Source organism: Euprymna scolopes, chromosome 12, assembly GCF_053919585.1.
Source record: "Euprymna scolopes isolate OS-2025 chromosome 12, ASM5391958v1, whole genome shotgun sequence".
In the NCBI taxonomy this organism is placed as follows: Eukaryota; Metazoa; Mollusca; class Cephalopoda; order Sepiida; family Sepiolidae; genus Euprymna; species Euprymna scolopes.
In genome coordinates this window covers 64,008,769-64,032,567 of record NC_136493.1, presented here as the reverse complement: position 1 = coordinate 64,032,567, position 23,799 = coordinate 64,008,769, and positions in this window count along the sequence as shown.

Here is a 23,799-nt window from a genome sequence, read left to right as displayed (position 1 = left end):
ATTTTTTCATAACTGCGTCATCTGTGTTTACGTTTTTATTCTATACATTCAACATTCGTTCTTTTGGCTACCTCATGTAAATATAGACCCCCCTCTCTTCCCAATACATTATTGAGTTACTGACAGTTGTTAAGACAGCCAGTGCCCACCAGTGATTGCAAGTTAACGTCAATACCCGCAAGTAACTGCCTCAAAACAGCAGTACCCGCCAGTGCCCATCCTGCCATGAAAAGAGCAATGAATACTACTGGATGACAGTGCTTGCCATCGGATGAGAGTGTCCGATAATTGACGAAGCCCACTGCTACCAAAAGATAAGGCCCGTTAACTGATCTATGATGTCATGTTTAGATAGTGGCTAATAGGCAATAGACGAGACTACCGGTAGTTTCGTCTATTGCCTACTGGCTACCAAAGAGAAAGAACAATTCTCAATTTGGATACCTGCAAGAAGGAGGAATAATTTTAATCCAACAAAATATAACAAAGTAAGTGATGTTATTTTATTAATTAATAAATAATTGTATTTAAGAAATTTCATGATCATTGATAACATCGTTAATATAAATTAAAGAAACAATCATTTTTATTGATAAAACAGAAAACAATATGTATTAATTTTTTTAAAGGGTAAAAAGATTTTAATTGAAGAAAGTTGAAAATTTCATGTAATTTTTTAGTTTTAAAAATTGTATAACAAATAATTAGTACCTAAGAATTTTCGCAGTCGTTTCTTTTAATAATAAATAAATGTTCTCATTGAGTACTTCCAAATATTTTAAACGTATATTTTTAAAGTGACGCCATGTCTTGAGATAGAAAACGTTATGTTTATGCTTTAATTGAAAAGTAATATTTAAGCCTCGATCGTTAACGTCAATACCCGCAAGTAACTGTATTCGTTTTGTTGAAAAATACATATTAAATCCATTCATTTTTATTCGTTTGTTTGTGTGTTATCACACCTTAGCTGCAATAAATTAAAGAAGATACTAGAAACACATCAAACAAATCATACGAAAATGTACTATACTATCAGTAAATATGTTAAAATAGAAAAACATAAAAAATAAAAATAGTAATGATAATGTCCCCTCCCAAATTCAACAAAATCATCCATGTGATTTTTCTCTAGCTTCGATTTAAAAGGAAATATTTCTGCACTAGTAATTTTTATTGTTTCTTTGAAATTAAATTGTTTGTTGGAATTTGATTTGCTTCAAACAAATTTTAATCTATGGAATCCATGATAAACTGTGATCTTTTAAAGCATGACCTTTTAAAGCAGAGACACTTTTCTATTTGAATTAATATTGAATAAAGTTGAATGTAAGTATAAATCGTGTTCGTTATTTTTCTCACTTTCAATATATATCAAAATGTTTTTAATTATTTTTTCAAAAGCTGTCATTCATTATCGATAGTCTGACTGCTCGACAGATTTTACTTGCTTTGCTTACTATGCATGACGTCATTTTAGGCCTTGTCTCTTGGTGGTGGTGGCTCGCCTCTGTCAAGAAGTGACAGTAACCACCTGAAAAGAGCACTGACAACCACTGAATGACAATGCTCACCACTGAATGACAGTGCCCGACAATTGAAGACAGGTGATTTGCCTGCCAGTGTCCATTCCTGTTAAGAAGTAACAGTAACCACATGAAAAGAGCACTGATCATAAGTTACCACCAATTACCATCGTGACCAACAATGGCCGCTATTAGATGAGAGTACTCGCCAATGGATTACAGTGCACAGCAATTGAAGACAAGCGATTTTATTTCACAATCCAAGGGAGTCTGCCTCTGGTCATGGTCGATAGTGACCGACAATGCCTGATAGTTGCCGAGGAAGTTAGTACCTATCAGTGAATGCAAGTTATGCTCTTGTATTTGTTTTTTGTTGCTCTAGTATATCTACTATTTAGTGTCTTGTTTTGTGAAATTCTTTTCACTGATAATTTCTTCATGTATGTTTCTTAGTAGGTCTGATGCATTTTTTAAGGTTTCCCACTGTTTTTCGTTAGTATCAGTTGATAGCATTGGAAGATTTTCACTGATCATGGCTATAAGCCTGTCCTTCTGACTTTGGTTCCTCAATTTCTCTACATTCAATTTCTTGAAGGTTTTGACCCTTTTTTCTTAATAGAAGTTTTGGTTTGATGTTACATTACATTCATAAAATAGCTCTTGTGCAACGAATGTCCTTCAGATCAGATATGATAATGATGTAGTCCAAGAGAGTAGGCTGCTTAGAACTTTTATGCTTCCAGGAGTTGTACCACTTGTCTGGGATGTTGAAGAACATGTTTGTGATTGATAACTCGTTTGGTTAGGTGTATTTCACCATTTGAGCTTATTTTCTCTTTTCCAATCTTCTCAAATATTTGAGGTCACATTTTGTACTCTTTTTCTACTGTTGCATTGAAATTTCTTAGCAGGATGAGTTTGTCAGCAGCAGAAGTCTCAGATAACATGATGTCGAGTGAATGATTGAATAATTCTTTGGCTTCATTCTCGTTGGTCATTGTAGGTGCATAGGCTGAAATCAGTGTTAGCTATCTTCTTTCACCAATGTGAATCGTTTGATATTATAAATGCAACCCCTGCTTCTCCTCGTTCACGACATGGTTTTCCATGAATTTTCCAACGAATTTTTCATATACAGACTTAAAATTTGGTATATAGAATATTCAGGCATGTGGAAAAACTTTTAATCGGTTTTCATCCGAAAAAAGGTTGTAAAGATATCAAAATTGAAAAATTCGTACTTGGAGCCATCATATTTTTATCTGCTTGTCAAATGTTTCACGATTGCACATGTGCGGTCTTGAAACATGGCAGCTTCCTTATGTTAAGAATAAGTAGGTTTTAAAACAGTTTCTAAAGACCGTGGCAAGCTGGCCCTATGGTTATCATACTTGACTCACTGCCTTTAGGTTTTGGTTTCGATCTCAGCTCAAGTATTATTTTTACTTTCAAGAAGTGAACTTTAAAAAAAAACATAATACTCGCTTGCACATGCCTCAGTTTGCATTCGTTTTTTATTTCATTATTTTTAAAGAAATTTATTGTTACTTTTAATAATTTATTTATAATATTTAAGTTTATAATAAATAAGAAATCTATTTATTTAAATATAATATTTATGCATATTTTATGACAGGGCAATACAAGGTGGCCTGCAAGTATATATATATACATATATGATGATTGCAACGTCTTGTCAGACGAGTGCCACTCCCTCAGATATTTAAAATCCATGAGCCCAAATGTCTGAGGGAGTATCTATACAAATATGATGTTACAGAGTCTTAGCTTTGTACGACAGCTAAGTCTCTCTCTCTCGGTTCAAAATGTTGAGATCCAGCAACAAGCAAGAGCAAGATAGCCAGCAACAAATTAAACTGCAGACCAGCTTCATGCGAGTAATGGTCTTCCGCTTTATGGTTTTTTAAATCAGAGATTATGTCAGGTCATGTCATATGCTACTGGTACCATGTAACCCAGTACTACCTACCTCATGGTCGGGTCACCGGCGACTAAACTGGTTCCCCCACCAGACTTGTTTGGTGAGGAGGGCGGCTAGTCTTCCTGAAGGATTAAAAACAAGACCTTCCAAAAGGCGAATGAACTCTTTTTCTGGGTCAACGGCCAACTAGCACCGTGTATATTTGTGTGTGTGTATATGTGTATTGGGGTAGAGAGGGCTCCCGTAAGCCGTGGTGAAGGCAACCTTTCTAGTAGAAGCAAATATATATATATATATATATATATATATATATATATATATATATATATATATATATATATATATATATGTACATGTGTTGTATTTGGCACTATACCCGCCTAGTTAACTATACTTATATTTATTTGTATCTATTTATAAATATCCCACCTCTATTTCTATATATGCATCTGTTTGTATGTGTATGTGTGTGTATGACGACTAAATCGTAATAACTGCCCACCTGTTTCATTTGTATTTCCCTTTCCTCATTAAGCAGTTAAATATCCCTCTTCCTCTCTCCACATACCCATCCCCCTCTCTCTCTCTCTCTCTCTCTCTCTCTCTCTCTCTCTCTCTCTCTCTCTCTCTCTCTCTCTCCAGATACTAGAAATCCGTGTCATGTCTGGTTAAAGTTTTTTTTAAATCCAACCTCACTCCTGTTCGATGAGTTTTTTTTTGTTTTTTTTAGTTATTAAATCTTAAAAATTAAATGTTGTCAGATCAAAATTTAGATTCCTTTCCCTTTTTTTCATTGTCTTCTAGTATCGTCTTTCCAAACCATAATAACCACTTCTGTTCAAGTCTTGCGAAGTTACTGGATCGTTGATACGATTCGGTAACAGAAACAAGTTTAACAAAACAGATAAAACGGTAATAAAATATATATATATATATTTGATCTACAATAGTATCGAGCACCTTCTTTAAGGTTTTACTATTTACCAGTTTTGCTATATATAATATAATATAAAGCTGAATGTGTGTGTGTGTGTGTGTGTGTGTGTGTGGTCACGAATAAGATCCTATATGGTTGACAATTTAAAAAAACTGATTACATATAATGATAGAAGATGTATTGAGACACAGGAATGGGTATGTTTGATCCTGCAGAACGGTGGTTCATTAAAATTGTGGGGTCTGCGTTCGCGCGTGGTCCACGAAGTATGGAAATAAAAAAAATTTAAAAAAACGTTTACAAGTGTTTTTGATATAGATGCACATAATAATACTTCGATAAGTATGTTTTAACTTAAGTAGAGATGGTATAATAAAATTGTGGGGTCTGCGTTCGCGCCTGGCCTCCATAGAATGGAAATAGGCACAAACTTTAATAAAGACTTTTCATATATATCTGCGAAGGATACTTTGATAATTATGTTTCAGTTTGAAGAAATATGGTATAATAAAATTATGGGGTGTTCGTTCGTACCTGACCTCCATAGAATGGAAATATGTCACAAAGTTTAACAAGGCTTTTTAATATGGATCCACAGAATATTGTGATAAGTGTTTCAGTGTGAACAGGTATGGTATAATAAATTATGGGGTTTATCTATTTTATTTTTACTTTCATCATATTTTGCTTTGGTTTTGATACCCCCAAATTCGAAGCTATCACTTTACAACCCTTCCTTTTCATAACCTATCATACTTTCATAAATCAGAGTCCATTTTCTGTAGGCTGTTTTTGAACCCAGTCAACGATGGGTACTTTTGCTAGTATATATATATATATATATATATATACACGAGCAAACAATTAATAAAACATGTTAAAAAATACTTTGAAATGAGTAAAAACATATGTAATCTGATAAGGGGAAACACTAGATAAGTGGATAGTCCTTAGTCCGTGGAGTTTCGAAGAAATACTTTCCTTCTCATCAGAGGGTAGGAATTAGCAAAATGCGGGATCGGATTTTACATGCAAAAGTATTTGATGAAACAACAAGTAAGTCAAAGGTCTTACTTGATAACAAAAAAGTGAAACAGAGGGAATATGGTGAAGAAAAAGATGATTACACGTGAATGGATAGTCTGGTGGAAGATAAAAAATCCAGTGACAATAAAATCCAAATATATAACTTCAAGAAAGTTAATTGAATTTCATTTGTACAAGTAAAATCCAAGGAAATCCCGTAATTGGAAGATGGTCCAAAATAATCCAAAGGCAGAAATCCATGGAATAATTTATAAAAATGTGTACAAGGGAAAAAAGGAAAAAATTCCAATAATATTAATAAAAGAAAAATAAGATATGCTTTTCACTCTACTGCCGAGGCATAAATATAAATAAGAAAGATCAGGGAAGAAAAAGAGGAGGAATATATATATATATATATATATATATATATATATATATATATATATATATATATATATATATATATATATATATATATATAATCTTAACAATGAGTTGAGTTAAATCACAGATTAATTAATCTTGTGTTTATAGTCTTACATATTATTGCTGTGAGGAAATATTTTTTATATAAGGCAATCCCAGCCAAACAGAATAGCTCAATATACAAGACAGAGCAAAGTAAGAATTGTATGGTTTATATTTAATTTTTTTGCAGTAAAAATATAGAATTTTTAAACAAAAAATCAATATTTGGAGCAAAAATATATGCAAAATTTAAAGTTCTTTCCTTAATCCATGGATTTTTTCAATTCATGGCTCATCTCCTCAGAAACAATGGATTAACATTTTTGTTGCTTTTTAGCACATATATTGAAAATTGATAAAACATATTTTTAAAGGAACATCGAAAAGGACATCATTTTAAGGTGATCCAGCAGGGACACTGAATTAAAGAAGAAAAAGGTTGTTTAATCCAATTCTCCTATCGGATCACCTTAAATAAATAAATAAATAAATATAAATTTATAAATATAAATTTTAGATAACTAAAAAAATGCAATATTCGATATTTATATTATTTATTCGACGTTTAGGAAGATGCAATAGATCATTCTTACTCTGAGTTCAATTTACAAGATTATTCCTTTGACTGTTTTTTAATTGCATTTTAATCTCAAACAAGGCATAGTGCCACTTTGATGTAGGGGCTACTATCTTGGACATAATTGCAGAGATACTATGTAGGGAGTTCAGTAGCAAGATGTTTGTTCACATTATACTTAAACTACTGAATGTTAGTACAGTAAGGGAAGCAGGAATTTGGAAGGGAATTCTTTGCTTCTAGCAGTTCTGGGGAAGAAGCTATTAGAGTAAAAGGCTTTCTGGCATATCTGGGGATTTCTACTGTGTAGGGGTGTGACTTTGCTTCTTGTCAGGTCTGTCGAGAGTATTTACATCAAAGGGATACAAGGGCTTGTAGTTCGTTGGAGCATCTACCATTAAAATACTTGTAAAACAGGGAGAGGGATGCAACATTTCATCAATGGGACAGAGGCTGAAGTCTAGTTAAGAGTTTGGGACCTATTAGGCTGGCAACTCTCTTTTGAAGCCTGTTCATGGGAGAGAGAGAGATTAGTAGAAGATGCATCAGCCCAAATGTGACAACTATACTCCATACATGGGCGAATGGATACTTTCAGAGGTAAGTAATTTTCTAGCATGGTAGAGAGAGCACACCTTCCTCGCAGCAACTGCAGCAATGCCCTCCATGTATCTGTTCCAACTCAGGTTTCCTGTGAACGTTAAGCCGAGTAGTTGGAGTGAAGTACTTTCAGGTAATATATATGATTAGGCATAGCTATTGGTGATTGAGAAGGTTTCTTGTAATTATTAAAGGAAACAAAATATTTCCTATATATGAGGGTCGTTCCTAAAGACTCCTATTTTTTAACTCCAAAAGTTGAAGAGCTACGCAAACGGGAGTGGTACCATTTAAACGAGCGACCTTTTGTGCTCCAGAATTTATTTTCCTACATAGTCATCACCATTTTCAATAGACTTTTGCCAAAAATTCAATGATGCATTGATGCTTCGAACACACGTCCTTAACTGAGATTGTTTTTTTAGAGGGTCACATCACCAATATTTGCAACAGAAAGATGACACATTCAGGTTATTAATACATAAGTTCAGTCATCATAACAATGCAATTTGCACTCCCATCTTATCCATTCGGGCTGAATAAAAATAGGACGCATTAATTTTGGAACATCCTTCATAATTTTGGTTACAGCACAAACTTCTATTTAAAATTGACTAAATAATCATTTTTATTTGAGAGAAGCAAAATTCTCTCATGTGTGTAATAAACTTGATTTAAATTTTCATGTTTATATTAATTATATTAAGCCATTTGTTAATGAAATCTTCAGATACATCTTTTTAACATTCGTTTTTATTTGTAATTCACCATATACCAATTATCTGCTTACCAATTGACTCAGGAGAAGGGAAGAGAGCAGATAATATTGAGTGAATGAAGGAAAAAATATAATCCAGGGCATAAGGGAATAGGATCAGCCATCTTTAAAGAATTTTAAGCCATAAACATGAATCAGTCAATACACACCTGAAGACTCTAAAGCAGTTTGGCCGATTATGAAAAGAGGAAAACTGCAGTTACTTCCCATATCTGCCAGCCTAGAATTAAAGTCTAGTATCTGCACCTGCAACAAGAAGCAGTATTAGCAGTTTTATGACCTTCATTTTTATCGAATAATGCGCTATCCAATGACTCCACAGAGATTCTTTCACAACTACTAAAGGTACGGTCTCTTCTAGAAAACTACATGATTATTCTGTCATAATTACTAAATGTGAACGTATTCTCATAACTACTACAACTGCACATGATAGATTATATGTATGAACTAGCGAGTAAATGCCAATCACACTGTTGCAAAGTAAATACCAAACGAACCGGTACCAAGAAAATACTAATCGAACTGGTACTAAGTAAATACCAATGGAAATGTTACCAAGAAAATACTAATCGAACTGGTACTAAGTAAATACCAATGGAAATGTTACCAAGAAAATACTAATCGAACTGGTACTAAGTAAATACCAATAGAAATGTTACCAAGAAAATACTAATCGAACAGTTATCAGGTAAATACCAATTAAATTGGTCATATAATGGACCTAACATAGAAAGACTGGCGGTTGTGGCTACTGCAAACTGATTGTTTTTTTAGATTAGAAGTTATAAGCACAGGCAGGTTGTTTGATTAAAAAAAATGTCAAAAGAGAATTAGATAGATGCATCGAACAGCAATCGTAATGACGTAATGTGGATCGCCACGATACAGAATGATTCGTGAAATGTGGGGGGGGGGGCAGGTCGTATAAGTTAGCGGAGAGTCTGATTGAGGAAGTCGGATAGAACATATCAGAAAAAAATGTCTGTCTCTGATTCGCCGAGATGAATAGGCAAAGTTCTCGGGGAGGCAGGCGACGAGATAGAAATACATGTTAATTATAACCATAACAAAATAGATACCCCTCTCCTAAGGATTAGTAACATTAACGTGACTTCGACCGTGAAAATAATTGTGACTGAATAAAACCCATTAGTTCAGAAAGAAATGAGACTGGCGGCTGTTGCTATCCCTTCAGAGAGCTTTTGTTTCAGATGTGATGAGCAGCAGCGGGACACAAACCACTCCGGGGACATAGTCAAGGGGAACAAGAGCAGGATATAAAAGGTATGTTCGGTTTCGTTTTTATTACCCACCCCACCCCAAAATGGTTGATGTGCCATAATTGTGAACATTGCCGCTATGCGACGGATAACGATTTGGTGTCGTTTATCATGGGGATCCATGCATGAGTCCATAACGAATTTTAGGTTTAAAGATGGAACGACGGTTTTTTTTCTTCTCAGAAATGGTGAATTGGTGAACAGGAAACGCGTCGCTTTTTATTTATCGCTTGGGGCCGTCGGGTTAGATATAAAATAAAAATGTATAAATGAAAAAATCTGGAAAAGTTGGAATTCAGTTGAGATGAATACAATATTTTCTTTTCTTTTTTTTAAAGTGTTTTCATCATTGTTTCATATGAAACAAAATACATTAATACTGTGTTTATTTAGAAGGACAATGCACGACATATACTGCATTTTTTTCTTTTCGGATAAACTTTGATATTAAAAAATAAGTAAAAGAAAAATAAAAAAGAAAGAAAAACGCTCACGCTTTGAGTGTTGAAAATAAATAGATAAAGACTGCTATTTTTCTGTTGGACAATGAATGAATAATATTTATCTAGTGTTTTTTCTTTGTTTTCGGATGGACTGAAGTGTCTGTCTTTTTTATTGTTTGTTTTTATTGTGACGAAAATATTTGATACAATTGTATATTTTTTCTTCAAGTCGAACAAGCGTCGTTAATCTTTTTTTTTTAGACAGGGTAACATCAATGAAAAAAAAAAAAAAACAGGCTTAAATAATTTAATTTTAGTAATTTTTAGAAGTGTGGACATGTGACAAGAAGCCAGCCAAGTAGGAAACTTATGTTAATGTGATCGATCTTACCTGTTCAATTTTTTTTTTTTTATCCCTGAAGTCTTAAACAATGTTTTTTTTCTAGTGTAAATCCATTGGGGATAACTTGCCGGAGTTAATGAGCATCATTACAGTTACATATTTACAGTTTCTAAATTGGGGATTAAATCTTGGGATTTCCCGGTGTGCTGATGAAAAGGGTCAGTCAGAGGTTTAAGCGAATAGGGGCACAGTAAGTAAAGATCGATGATCTGTTAATTTATTGAGTTTAATTATGGGGAGTTTGGATGGTTGAAACGGTTCACTGGAAAACTTTGAGACTTGCAGATGACGTGGTACCGTAATTAACTTACTAAGAAATATAAATGTAAATAACTTAAAAGTAGGCACCGCCAAAACTGGGGGGGGGGGGGCAGGTCAGTGCTTTTTGACGGACCGTCTTTTTAAAAATCACCAAAAATCAGGTAATTATCCGATCAATACGAAATTTTCAGCGATTATTAGGAGAAGAATGAACTTTATAACAGTGTACTTATTTTTCATAAACGATATATATATATATATATATATATATATATATATATATATATTTGCTTACAACCCCCCCTTGTTTTGAAGTGGGAACAAATATGCTTAAAATAATCATCTGAAACTGAACACAACATATTGTGTTGTTGTAAGGGACAGAATTATAGATTAAAAAAAAAAAATTGTTTGCATACCTTATTTTGACGTCTGAATATCAGAACTTCGATTGTGTTTAATTATCCCGCTTTTGAGTTTTGAAGTGTAAAATTCGGTGAATATGTTAAGTAAAATAATTAATTTAAGTTAAGCAAAACAAAAAAAAATTTTTTTTAATATTTATACGAAAAAAGCTATTTTAAAATTTTTGATAAATAAATTAACAATTTTTTTAGCGAGCCGATTAATGCATGACCATTATTAAACAGGGCATGCTTTGAATAATCGATACCAAAAAAAAAAATTCGATAAATATTGTGCCCTTTGTGTTAAAAATAGCATAATTTTTTTCGATCCCGTTTGAAAACGTTTGCCGCCTTTCGACTACGGTGGACCAAACGCGCTGAAATAATTTTTTTTTATTCTGCTTTAAATTGCCCCCCCCCCATTTTGGGGAGCCTGGCCCCCACACACATACACATTAAAAACCAAACGCATACAAATGGTCACCCATCTGGTACTGGCCAGCCTCAGCTTAATAATACATTGAAATTTTCGTCACTGAAAAATAAGTTTTTTTTGGCCTGTTTGGTCTTCCATAGTTTGCTTTTTATCAAACGAAAACGTAAACAGAGTCGATCTGAACTCTACGTCAACGCGAAATATCTGGTTACCTATATGAATAAGTGGAATTATTTGAAATTCAGGTACTTATATTATAATATTTTTGCATATTCTCTTAGAAAATCATCCTAAATCTTAGTTAGACAATAAATAAATTAATTAATTATTTCAAAAACCCTTTTTTTTTTTAAATATTTAAGTACGTTTTTTGTGCAAGACAAAAAATGTCAATTGTTAACTTTTTGGGAAAATTTAACATTTAAAATTAAATTAAAAATAGTAGAAAAAGTTTTACATTATTCTGTTTTCTATATGATAAAATTCAGGGTTTTATCTTTCTGGAAAAAAAAAGTTACTCAGAAATAATGGATTTTAATAAATGTAATTTCGTTTTAAAAAACAACAACAACTTGATTTTGCGGCCATTTTTGGCGGTGCCTACTTAAGGCATCCAGAGCTTTGGAACCTAGTGAATTGTTATAACAAAAAAAAAAATAATAGCTTGGTAATAACAGGGGGCTAACCACTTAAAATAGGTATGCCGAGGTTTCTGTTTTCATCTCGTTAGGAATTTTAACAGTGAAAGAAATTATACGATCGTGTCACAAGAGAATGTGTATAGGTGTGATTGTTTTGCCAGGTTGTCAATGTTAAAATTGGAGTTATCGAACCTGGTGGCCTTTTTCTATATATTTAGTCATGTCCCTTATCTCGAGTGGATATTCAATATAGCGTCCAGCCAACAGCAACACGTGTTTATCCTACGTCGTGGGAAGTATTAAGTGAACTAACATTGGTAACAGAGCGTATTCTTTCGTATGCCAGATATCATATCTGTTTAACTTACGTTGAAACACAATCGAGAAAAGATGGCGTCATTTACAAAACAGTCACTTATTTTGCGGAGTGAAAACAAGATATAAATATATAGTCTATCTTCACGGATTTACCTAAGGAAAAAGTAGTATTTTTGTCATTACCACAAAACATACGGGAATGTGTTCGACACTTAGACATCACAGATATCGGCCGGAATAATGGATTAAAGATACTAACAGACAAGTTGGGCGAGATATATTTAAGGAACAAAAACACGATGGCATACATGTCATTCCAGGAATTTTACTCTGACAGAAGAGTTGCTGGAATAAACATAAATTACTTTTTGCTGTGTTATGAATTCTTGTATCAGAAATTACATAAATACAGAATTTCTCTGCCGGAAGGAGTCCAAGCATTTTTTGTTTTAAATGCAGTGAATGTATCAGAAGAAAACCAAAAAATTGGCAAGGACAGCATGCGGAAGTTTAACTACTTAAAAAAAGTGTTTTCCGATATTTCTTCATTGGAATGCAAAACAGTTCCCGCTATCAAGGAAGTAATTGAAACTAAATTTCAATTGGAACAAAAGTAAAGGCAATCAAAACGGAAACAAAAATCCAACGAACAGACAAGGTAGGACAATGTGTTGTTTATAATTTGGTTCTATTAGGCATTTTGCTAGAGACTGCACCGGTTTCAGTCGTAGAAATAGTAACACTGTTGTTGATTCAAACCATGTACACTTCTCATTAATTAATTCTGAGTCCTGTTATTGAATATTAATACATAATTCTAATATAAAAATAATATAAAAATGTCCAATCTTGTAAAAGAGACAATGGATATGGCAGTTTTGGATTCTGCCTGTTCTAGTACTCTTGAAATGCTCTTCTGAATCATTTTGGACATAGCCCAAATGTTGTTTTTAGATCCAATATAAATACGCTGCATTAGACGCTTTAACAACCAGTGATATGGTTAGAATAAATTTAAATGCCTTACATTCTGTGGGAAAAAGGATAATGAATGTTGAATCAAGTGAGAAAATTAGGAGAGCACTGCGATTTAATATAAGACATTATGCGAATGAACGATTTGTGACAGGGGACAGCATTTACTATAGAAGACAAAAATATAAAGGATGGCGTGGCCCTGTCAAAGTTTTAGTCAATGTGTATTGATCCGACATGGAAGAGTATACTACAGGATGCATCCATGTCACTTGATGAAGGTAAACAAGGACTTTGGGAGGTCAAGGAGTAAAGAAAATACAATTCACTTAAATGAGATGAATGAAGTCTTGGAAGAGGAAGTTGAAGATCAACATGATGAAAATTCCAATAGTAGCAGGGAGGAACTGAAAGACAATACTACAAGGCCGAGTAAAGAGAAAAACATTGAAATAGTGGATATGACCATTGCTGGAATATAGAACCAACTGCAGAAAATGAATGTCCAGTGTGTATCAATTGGAATAAGGTTAATCAGTAGCAAGAACTTCCCCAAGTAACAGAAGGAGATCATGAAGAACATGTTTTCCTCACAACTGAACAAGAACAAACAAAAGATGTGATGCAAAGATGAAAACACTTTAAAAAAACATGAAAACACATGAAGTGTATGAATGTGTCCCTAACATAGGTCAAAAATGCATATCAACAAAATGGATGATAACGGAGAAAGTTAAGGATAACAAAAATATAACGAATGCTCGTCTTGTAGTAACTGGTTATGAAGAAAATTCACATAACCTAAAAACAGACTCTCCAACATTTAGCTGTGAAGCTATGCATCTTGTAATGTTAACAGCCTTCATTAAGAATTGGCAGGTGGAGACCCTTGATTTCACCTCAGCATTTTTGCAAGGTGATATGCTAAAGAGAGAAGTATTTCTCAGACTACCATCAGAGACATGTCTAGAGTCACAAGTGTGAAAACTAAAAAGATGTATTTATGCATTGAATGATGTGCCCTGTTCATGGTGCAAGAGAGTTACTCAGGAATTAACTAAAAAGAAATAAGTGCATCTGACAATACACTGTTTCTTTGGCATGATTTATCCGAAGAACTTGAGTATTCTACCAATGCATGTAGATGACTTTATATTTTTTAGAAATGATTATTTTAAAAAATGTGATTTCAAAATTAAAGTAAGTATTCAATGTATGAAAATAGAACCTTCAAATTTATGGCATTGTGCATTAGACAAATGGAAGATGGGATCATTATAAACAATTATGTGTCATCTATTTCTCCAATAGATATAAAGAAAGGAAGATCCTTAAGGAATAATGATGAGCTGAATGAAGTGAAGAAGACACATTTAAAAAGACTAACAGGTCAAATGATGCGGGTATTTACTTAGTCTCGACCTGATGTATCATTTGATGTGTTCAGTAATACCGGAAAATCTTCCAAAGTGAAGTTACTTTTTGAAGTCAACAAGACACTGTTAAAGCTTAAATCAAAGACAGGTTCCATATCCTTTCCACAGTTGGGAAATCCTTCAGATTTGAGTGTGGTTTGCTATTCGGATGCTACCTATGCCAGCTTGGACGATGGTTCCTCACAGGGTGGATTTAAGATGAATAGACGGGCTCCAATATGCTGGTCATCAAAAAAACTTGACCGAGTAACAAAGAGCCATTGGCGTCTGAAATTTTTGCACTCAGTGAAGCTGCTGATGCAGGTGTATTGATACCGCCCATGCTTCAAGAGATTTTTACACTACTCAAGTTGCCAGAAGTACTTTGCAAAACAGACAATGCATCTTTGGTAGAGACCTTAAAATCTTCAAAACTTGTACGTGACAGATGTTTGAAAGTTGATGTGGCGAGAATAAAGGAAATGTTGGTAAAGGAAGAAAACCCAATTAAATGGATCAGAGGACAGGAATAGGTCGCAATTAAAAATTAATAAGCCGTTTTCATTGTTTGTGTGTTTGTTTTTTTGTTTTCTATTTGTTAGAAATTTGACTTGCACTTGACACTAGAAGACACCAGCAATGTTAAAGTTGGAGTCATCGAAAGTGGTTGCCTTATTCTATATATTTAGTTATGTCCCTTACCTTGAGTGGATATTCAATATCAATTTGTCCAAGTAAATACCAATCGAACTGTTACCAAGTAAATACTTAGTTGAACCGTTAGCAAGTAAATACTAATCGAACTTTTACCAAAGAAAATACAAATTGAACTGTTATCAAGTAAATACCAATAAAACTGTTACAAATTAAATACCAATCGAACTGTTATCAATAAAATACAAATCGAAGTGTTTCCAAAGAAAATACTAGTTGAACTGTTACCAAGTAAATACTAATTGAACTGTTAATATGTAAATACGAATCGAACTGTTACCAAGTAAATACCAATCGAACTGTTACCAAAGAAAATACTAATTGAACTGTTACCAAGTAAATCCATACTGAACTGTTTTTAAGTAACTACTATTCGAACTGTTACCAATTAAATACCAATCAAATGCACATTGAACTGTTATGATGCACATACCAATCTTATTTTCACTAAGAAAATATCTATTGAATTGTTACCATTTGTTAAAGTTTGTGTAAGTAGAGTAAGGAGAAATAGCACAAAGGTATTTTTAGCTTACAACGGCCGCATCTGGAAAGTTAACGAACCTGTTTTATTCAAAAGCAATTAACTCCTATCCAAGGAATGGTTACTCAAACCATAACATCTCTCTTTCGCTGGAAGAATGTTTTATGTTGAATTCACTAATGAAAATTACTATGATTTTCCATTTAGGTCATATTTTTGGAGAAGTCTTACGACCCTTTCTGATCTAGTAGTTGTTCCGGGTTGTGTTTTATTACTGGACTTATTTTCGTTGGATTCCTTGCAGGCTATTTTGGATGGAGTATTTGTGCTAGTGTGTGTGTTCACTGTCTCAGCAGGATGCATGTTTGGATTGTGTAGAGGTGCAATATGATGTGTGGATGTTTTATGGAGAAATGTCTGTGTTTTATCAGCATTGCTGACATTTTTCTTGAGATACCTACAGTTTCTGCAAAGAAACTGTACTGTTTTAGTTTCAACAATGTAAGACCATGATTCAGTGCACTGGAGTCCGCTTTCTTGTATATCCTGGTTTTGTACTCATATCAATTGTTGTGTATTTAGATCCATGAGATCCTTTGCACGTTGATCGTGCTGCATTCTCTGCAACAACTGTCTGTGGAGGAAACAATCCTAATTTTTCTCTTTCCGGCTACTGTTGGGAAGATTGCTGACCAGCTTATGACTCGGAGATGGGGTAACATGATCCATTGGAATGGATCAGAGACATGGTAGAATCATGTCTAGTCTCGGTTGCCTGTTATGGTTTTCTTTATTGCATATTGATGATCTGTAGTTATGGCCTTTTTCATTGCTGCCTTTGATGGTCTGTATGCACCATTCTGCTATGCCGTTTAATTGGGAAAATCTGGGAGAAGAGGTGATGTGCTCAAAATCCTATTTTCTGGAAAATTCTCTGAAATGCTGAGAACAGTGACTCATTTTCACTAATAAACTTCTCTGGGACTCCTTGCTCAGCAAAGATTTGCTTGCTCAGAATGATACCTCCCTCATTCCATAAGTTTGTAAATGTAGGGGTATTTTGAATAGTAATCCACAACGAGAAGGTAGTCGTACCTGTTCAAATTGAAGATATCAGTGGCCACAACCTGCCATGGTCATACTGAGATTTCATGCAGCATGAGAAATTCGTCAGTTTGACATTTCCGGTGCTCTTGACATATGATGTATTGCTGTATTCTTTGTCAATGTCACTACTTATGTCATTCCAGAAAACACAGTTTTCGCCTTCAGCTTGCATTTATTGCCTCCTTGGTGACCATAATGTATTTATTCAAATACTTCAGGTCATATTGATTCAAGGATCAATATACTGCCACCTTTTAGTAAAATGACATTCCCTATAGAAAGCTTGTCTCAATAAGATAAGTACGATTGAATGTCTTTATGTAGTTCTCTGCGAGATTATGACCACCTTTGAAGAATCTGTTCTCTCAGTGTATTCGCTGCTTGATGGATCTGCATTAATTTCTCAACAGAGAATTGTACTAAGTTTTATTTTAATGCCTAAATCAATGACTTCTTTGTTCTTTTCATTGGTGAGTCTGAATAGTTCATCTGGCAGCAGCATTTATTGATATTTAATGATCATATCGTATTCTTGGAGTCTTAATAGCATTTGTTGAAGTTGTGGAGATGCTGCAGTTAGGTTCTTGAGACAAATCATTCTCAAAGATTTGTAGTCACTTTCAATTGCGAATGAGCAGCTATAAATGTATGTGAGAAATCGTTTGCATCTGAATCCTACAGTTAAGAGCTCCCACTCGATATTGGAGTAGCGTTGCACTGTTTGGTTCGGTGATTTTGAAACACATGCTATGGGTTTGTCGTCTTGCATTAGGGCTGTTCCAAATTCTCTAGAAGATGCATCAACTTGTATTAGGAACTTTTTAGAAAATTCATAATAACATAATTCTTTGCTTATCATTTGCAGCGATTTCTGATGACTATTGCTCCACTCATAGTCAACTTCTTTCTTCAGGAGTTCTCTGAGGTATGCCATGAGGTCCTGAAGCCTAGGAATGAAAGGTGACATGTAGGTAATTCCTAGTACCTTTTGTAGCTCGTTCACGTCAGTTGAACTATGAGTTGCTTTTATTTCCTCCACTTTTGGGGAATCTGGGTGTATCTCGTTTTCATTGAAGATAACACCGATTTTACTAAACTTAAAAATATTAATTTTATTTTATGAAGAAAAACAATATAAACATATAATCTCATTGTTGGCGTCTGAGTGTTGTTTGTTTTTGCGTTGTGTTTTAAATAAACAGGGTTATTTTCAAATTCTTTTTTTTTAATCAAATCAATTTTTTCTTTTAATAACTTTTTCAATTTCATTCAAAGAAAAATATCTTCGTTTACTGAATTAATTTTAAAAATATAAAAAAAAACTTTGACCATAACGACGAAGCGCTAATTTGACGCCGAATCGTCCTCTCCTCAGCTGAATCAGCCACATGCCAAATCGGCTAGGTCAAATCGGTCACAAGCCGAAATAGCGACGCGGAATTAGGTACGCTGAATCGGCTATGCCAAAACATACCAAACCCCTTCAGTTTTAATAAGGAGGTATATTACCCATAGCCGTCAGATTTAATGAGAAACTCTATTTCATCCTGGAAATTTATTACCTTATTTTAGTTTTTACCATTTTTTAGGTGTTGCCCGGGAATCCATGCATCATTTATTAGTTAAATGGAGGATGTAAATATAATTGAATTTTTTTTTTAATTTATATTTACACCCAGCATTTTCCCACAATGGATGAATAAGGACCTCATGCTCTAAACCCCAAACCCCATTTTACTATTTATATATTCTTATATTTTTAATTTCTATAATTTTAAAATTTTAATTCAAATAAAATAAATTTAAAAAGTGAATTTATTTTTATGGATGTCAAACACAAGCACAAATATTGTACTACACTTGATTCAATAGAATATATTTATCTAAGTACCCTGAGTAATATATCGAACATGTATAGTTATGGGTGAGTAGATATCTTCAAAATCCATGGACAAACAAGCAAACAAATAAACAGCAATTACAACTTTATATATAGATTAGCAGTAAGACCTTGCATTTCCCAAGATTGAATGAGGGAGTCTGTGCCATTTTGTGCCTATCTCACAACACCATATAACATTTAAAAATTATTTTTTAATTTTCATAACATTAAGATCTACTCAGGACTCATTGAACGTAAGTAACGTAACAGTGATTGAAGTAAATGTCAGTCAATTTATAGTCATTAACTCCTCTAAGGTACCGTCGACATTTCTCAAGTATCAATGAGGGGCTGTGCGCATTCTTTACATAAAGTCCTGGACCGTTAATTGATATTCGGTTATTTTTTTTTAATTTGTCTTGTTTTTAAATTATAAATAAATTAAAGTAAAAGTTTGTATTTTCTTTTTATGAATCTGAAGCATAGATTCAAATTCCACAATAATGTTGTACCTCCGTTGATGAAAGAGAACTTAATTGAGTGACGTCATTTCAGAATAAATTTGTTCAGCGGATTTCTCTTTAAAATCCCGAGACAAATGACTACATCTTTATAGATTTATTTCGCAAGTGAAATCAATTTTTCACTCATTCTGTTTCCTATATGCCATGTTTGTGTGAAATAACTCTTCTTCTACTAATTGTTGTGATGAAAGAATCCGGTAAACAGTGTGAGAAAACAAAGATGATAAAAAGCATACAACTATGCATAGAAGTACATAAAACATGAGTTCAGAAATTAAAAACAAAATATATTCTTTTTGTGAAAAATCTTGCATCGTGGCAATTCCATTAAATCCAATTCTATTGATAAAATGAGTCTCTTTTCCATGCAATATAAGTAAAACAGTTATCATTTTCTTCACAACTTTGTTTAAAATATATCAGAATGTTTTATTGAGTTAAATTCGGAGACAAATACTTCAGTAAAATGTACCGATCTTATGAGTTGAATATAACTCTCGACTGGCAAATATAATAAAGTTACCTAAACTTGTATTTCTTCGTGTCTGGATGCAGGTATGCAACAATAGCGCTTGTTATTAGATGATGGTTAGCCAGCTAGTCTCACAGATATGGCTCTCAATTCTCAAGGGTTTGTTATAAGCTTATCTTCTTCCCTTGATAGAGCATCATATATACAGTGATACTCAAAGGAATTCACAAACTGAACATTGCAATAACCCAACCATAATTGGAAATTTCATATACTTAGACTACAATAGCATTAAACAGATGCAAAAATAAACGATGCATCCGATTATATATTAATAAACTTGAGTTTTTAAAAGTTACATTAATTCTAAAATGATATGAAAAATATAATGCCATTTACAAACATATATCTATTATTTTAAGTGAAGTCATATTTTTGTCTGTCTGTTTGTGTGTTCAAAATCAGACACTACCAAATATACTAGTAAAAAGACATATATTATGATTCATTATAATCTCGGCTGATTAGGGTAACATTACTCTTATATTGGTTAGCTTGAGGTCACCAGAAACTAAATGGATGGGACAGGCAAACATTACTTTTTGCCATGCTTATTAGTGAATGTGAAAAAAAAGGGACACTAAAATTGTCTTTTTATTATATTGGACCAGCTGCTAAAACGAGAATGAAAAAAAGCAGTTTGAGGCAGGTATGTAACTTTTGTAATGTGATGATTGTAGTACAATGTGAAAGATATTACAGGTATTGGTACTTATGCATTTACTGGGCCATATTTATATGGTGTTACCTTGTCATAGCCTGACAGCTGATGTAAATAGCCAGACCATGTTGAGCACTGATCAAATTTTAAAACTCAAAAAGAACAATTATAGTAATTTGTGACCCAACCATTGTGAGAACGGATTTAACATTAATACATGTTATAACAAACTTACACAAATATTTTACTACGTGAAAGAATACAGGGCAATTCCTGATTACCATGCTGGCTCCCTGGTGCTAGTTGGCGACTAAACTCAAAACACAAGGAAAAAATAACTGCAGCTGAACGGATGTGTATTGATAATAACAATTGAATACTGATACTATTTTATCAATGATACACTATGGGATGACATTAGAATATTGTTTGGTTTAGGCTTTGGGTGGCGATAACCCCTGGGTCACTCTTTGCAGAACCTGTTGGCGTGAGAAATTCCCCAATGGAAAATTACTAATGGGTATGCTTACATAAGTTTGGCAATTGACTAATAGAAACAAGCCTAAGCATTACAGGGTGATATACCATTGGCTAAAGTGAATGCCCCAGAGTGGCCGATCCTCTCTGTTACTGAATATAGAATGACGACAGAAGAAGGAAGTAAGAAAAAAGTGAGTAATTTAGAATAAGGAGTTTGAGACAGTCGAGTGAGAAAGAGCTATACTGCAGGCCAACAAAAAGGACTCCCTATGGGCCATCTCACTAATCTCCATCGACCATCCTCACCCCTTAACTCTAGCTGATTTCAGACTTCTCTGAAAGAGAAGAGAAAGAAAGTGTATCTCAGAAAGAGAAGAGAAAGAAAGTGTATCTCAGAAAGAGGAGAGAAAGAAAGTGTATCTCAGAAAGAGAAGAGAAAGAAAGTGTATCTCAGAAAGAGAAGAGAAAGAAAGTGTATCTCAGAAAGAGGAGAGAAAGAAAGTGTATCTCTGAAAGAGAAGAGAAAGAAAGTGTATCTCAGAAAGAGGAGAGAAAGAAAGTGTATCTCTGAAAGAGAAGAGAAAGAAAGTGTATCTCAGAAAGAGAAGAGAAAGAAAGTGTATCTCAGAAAGAGGAGAGAAAGAAAGTGTATCTCAGAAAGAGAAGAGAAAGAAAGTGTATCTCAGAAAGAGAAGAGAAAGAAAGTGTATCTCAGAAAGAGAAGAGAAAGAAAGTGTATCTCAGAAAGAGAAGAGAAAGAAAGTGTATCTCAGAAAGAGAAGAGAAAGAAAGTGTATCTCAGAAAGAGAAGAGAAAGAAAGTGTATCTCAGAAAGAGAAGAGAAAGAAAGTGTATCTCAGAAAGAGAAGAGAAAGAAAGTGTATCTCAGAAAGAGAAGAGAAAGAAAGTGTATCTCAGAAAGAGAAGAGAAAGAAAGTGTATCTCAGAAAGAGAAGAGAAAGAAAGTGTATCTCAGAAAGAGAAGAGAAAGAAAGTGTATCTCAGAAAGAGAAGAGAAAGAAAGTGTATCTCAGAAAGAGAAGAGAAAGAAAGTGTATCTCAGAAAGAGAAGAGAAAGAAAGTGTATCTCAGAAAGAGGAGAGAAAGAAAGTGTATCTCAGAAAGAGAAGAGAAAGAAAGTGTATCTCAGAAAGAGAAGAGAAAGAAAGTGTATCTCAGAAAGAGAAGAGAAAGAAAGTGTATCTCAGAAAGAGAAGAGAAAGAAAGTGTATCTCAGAAAGAGAAGAGAAAGAAAGTGTATCTCAGAAAGAGAAGAGAAAGAAAGTGTATCTCAGAAAGAGAAGAGAAAGAAAGTGTATCTCAGAAAGAGGAGAGAAAGAAAGTGTATCTCAGAAAGAGAAGAGAAAGAAAGTGTATCTCAGAAAGAGAAGAGAAAGAAAGTGTATCTCAGAAAGAGAAGAGAAAGAAAGTGTATCTCAGAAAGAGAGAGAGGAAAATACGAGCTGACATGTGCTGATAATTTTCAATGAGATTGTTATACGATATTCAAACAAAAGTTTTTTTTTTTTGTTTTTTTTTTTGTGTCTTAAGGTCAGGCAATGGTAGCGTTTCTATTCCTGGTATACAAAAACGGTGTATTTCTCTAATGGACTGTTGGCTTGACACTCTTCAAATATATATTTAACCATCTTTTATTGCAACGGCATTGTATATTACGAGTATACAGATTTTTTAAAAACTTTGTAATTATCTAGTTCTGACAATAACCCTTGAAACCGACCAGAGTTGATTGTCATTTTTCTTTTGTATTGCTTTAGAATTAACATGCTTTAGCTTTAAATTGCAGAACCACCAATATCAATCCATGTGTCATCTCATGTGGTGAATGAAGGACCAAGAAGCAACTAGCAAACCCTATCCTTGTGCAGAACAATCACGTCCATCCATTATAATGTGTGAGCTATTTGGGTAACCAGATAGCTGCTGAACTCTGCCCGGGTGTTCTCTAATTCCGGATACACCTGGATTCGAACTCTTATAGCAGTGAACACTCGTTAGTTACTTTGTTGGCTTATAAATTACAATGAAGAAAAATAGAAATGCAATAAGTAAAAATATAACATCAACCTAACGTATGTTTCGTGAATAATAATTTTTTTTTGTTAAATAGCTGAAAACTGTTTTGACATTTTTTTTATGAAAATAGTTTATTAATTATTTTACAAGAAAAGTTTTTTAAGAATGTTTTTGTTATTTTTTTATAAGATTTTTTCTGAAACAAATGAAAAAAATGTTTTTGTAAAATCTTTGGAAAAGATATTTTATATATTTTGTTTCATATTATTCGTTTTTTCTTTTTTAATGTATTGTTTGAGTAATTTGTTTGTGGAGGAGGAGGAATTTTTTTATTTAAGATTTCGGGTCTTTTTCATGGTTAGAGGAAATGATATTTCAACTGGAATATTTTCAGTCAACTGAAAGGCAGCCACTGACTGCAAAGATGGATGATAATCGGGTTATATTTATATTTATTAATTTATCAAAAATTCAAACCAGAAATAAAACATTCTTAGCCCGTGGATTTTCAAAGATTAATAATAATATTTCCTATTACTCCATGCATAAACCTTAGTTTATTTTATTGTATCTATCCAACCTCTTTTTTTTCTCTTTTTTTCCTTATTTTTTTTTTTTTATCTCAGTCTTCTTTCCTTACTTTTTATTTTTTCTTCATATTGCGTATTTATTCTACTTAAATTAAATGTTCAGATTTCATTTTATTATCTTGTCTGATGGGAATGATTTTATTCATTCATTTATTCAACTTCTAGAAACTCTTTGATTATTTTGGTCACTCATTTTATTATTGACTAGATTTTTACTTTTTGATCTCAGATTTTGCCATTTGCTATATGTGGTTGATTAAGATTACCTGATCTCTATTTTTACTTTGAATTTTTACATTTGACAAAAAATGCTTTTATATATTTTCAAAGTATATTACATTCTTTACTG